Genomic DNA, 2,460 nt, shown 5'->3' on the forward strand with positions numbered 1-2,460 from the left:
GAAAACAAAGACCTACTTGGCTGACCTCAATGATAAGCCCATCAATGACACCTAGACTTACAGAAATCAGCCTGCTACCTACATTTTCTCTGTTATATCTCCTTGAAGGTGGACATTTAGGGGGGAAAAAAATTGATAATATCATAGCTTTGAGTCCCATGAAGCCCCTCCTGGTATAAATCTCTTTTTCTAACCATTTGGTAGATGTTTATTCCTAGTAGTTTTGCCACAGTTGGGCAGAGGAAGAATTAGTAAACAATGGAGACTATTACATCCAAAAAACACCTTAAATAGTTCACTGCTTCCAACTTTACAGATGAACAAGTGCTGATCCACAGTGGTCAGATATTAGTCCGCTTACATACAGTCACTGCTAAGGCAGCAACTCAGTTCAAGAGTCCTGGCTCAGGGGCACCTGAGTGGCTCAGTGGGTTAAAGCCTCTGCCTTCGGCTCAGGTCATGATCCTGGGGTCCTGGGATCAAGCCCTGCTCTCTGCTCAGCAGGAAGCCTGCTTCCTCCTCTCTCTCTGCCTGCCTCTCTGCCTACTAGTGATCTCTGGCTGTCAAATAAATAAATAAAATCTTTAAAAAAAAAAAAAAAAGAGTCCTGGCTTAAAGGTGTAGAGATGTAAGCAGAAAGGAAATAGAGTTATACAGACTTGGTTTTGTTTCTTGTTCTCTAGGAAAATTTGGACCTGTTGCTTATGTAATTGGTGTCTTTTTTCCCATCTTTAAACTGTGCATTCTAATAAATACCTTACAGAGCTGTTGGGAGGATAAAATAACATAAGCAATGTGATGACGGTGATGCGCCAGTAAATGCTTAACAACCAGCTCTTGGAATTGATGGAGGAACCATGATTTGTGGCATTTTATCATGTTCATGGTATAAATATTCTTCCTGTTGTCAATTTCAAGCTTCCAACAGTTTAAAAATGGCTGGCAGGATTCCTAAAAACTTAACAATCGCCTCTTACAAGCACATACAAACTGGCACAGACTGGCTCCAGCATACCACTGAATATAAAACACTTGGCATGGAGTAGATACTCCATAAATACTAGTTGCCCTCTCATCTTCACAAGGCACAGGTTCTTTTTACCATGCCATGTAACTGTTGTTTTATGAACACTATCTCTTTGAACTTCCCAAGAAATGAGTTTTTGTTGTAATAATCTGTGTAAATAAAATGAACTCTCGTGGGGGGAGATGCCTGCATAACATCTCACTACTTTTGAGGATATATGGGAAGTGTTCCAATAGTAGACAGTGTGTAAAGTGCCCAGAATTCACTTTGCAGGATTCTTGTGACTTCCCAAAGAAATAGGTTGACATTGTACAGACCAGCCGAAACAGAGATAAATTTAAAGCCCATAATGCAGAAGAGAAATAATGATTTTAAGTAAGAAGATTTCAAATAACATGATTTCAGGTAAGACACCTTGGACTGTTTGACATGAATACCTCTACATAGCTTACTCCAGGATGAGTATGAAGAAGTGATTTTATTTGGATTTTTTTTAATATTTTATTTATTTGCCAGAGACAAAGGGAGAGAGAGAGAGCGAGCGAGCACAGGCAGACAAAGAGGCAGGCAGAGGCAGAGGGAGAAGCAGGCTCCCTGCCGAGCAAGGACCCCGATGTGGGACTCGATCCCAGGACCCTATAATCATGACCCGAGCCAAAGGCAGCTGCTTAACCAACTGAGCCACCCAGGCGTCCCTGGAGAGACGGAGAGATCACAAGTGGGCAGAGAGGCAGGCAGAGAGATGAGGGGGAAGCAGACTCCTTGCGGAGCAGAGAGCCCGATGCGGGGCTCAATGCCAGGACCCTGGAATCATGACCTGAGCCAAAGGCAGACACTTAACTTAGCCACCCCGGTGCCCCGGGAGAGAAAATCTAAAGCAGACCCTTCACTGAGCGTGGAGCCCAACACAAGGCTCAATCACACGACCCTGATATCATGATCTGAGGTGAAATTAAGAGTCGGATGCTTAACAGATTATGCCACCCAGGTGCCCCTGTCAAAGCATTTTTTATGATAGCTGCTTCTTAAATCCTTGTCAGATGATTCCAACACCTGTAAAATCTTGTTACGGTGTCTCTTGATTGTCTCTTCTCATTGAAGTTGGAAATTTTCTGGTTGCTGATATAAGTGATTTTCAGCTGTATCTTGGACTTTTTTTTTTTTTTACATTTATTTGTTTATTTTAGAGAGAGAGAGCATGAGTGGGAGGGAGAGAGAATCTCAAGCAGACCCCACGCCCAGTGCAGAGCCCATCTTGAGACTTGATCTCACGACCTGAACCAAAACCAAGAGTTGGTCACTCCACTAACTGTGACACCCAGATGCCCCATATCTTGGACATTTTTGCTATTATGTTATGAGATTCTGGATCATCTTCTGTTTTAGCAGGTATCTTATGACACCACAGCACTGGAGGAAAGGTGGTGATGCTT

The sequence above is a fragment of the Mustela nigripes genome, chromosome 9, assembly GCF_022355385.1.
Source record: "Mustela nigripes isolate SB6536 chromosome 9, MUSNIG.SB6536, whole genome shotgun sequence".
NCBI lineage: Eukaryota > Metazoa > Chordata > Mammalia > Carnivora > Mustelidae > Mustela > Mustela nigripes.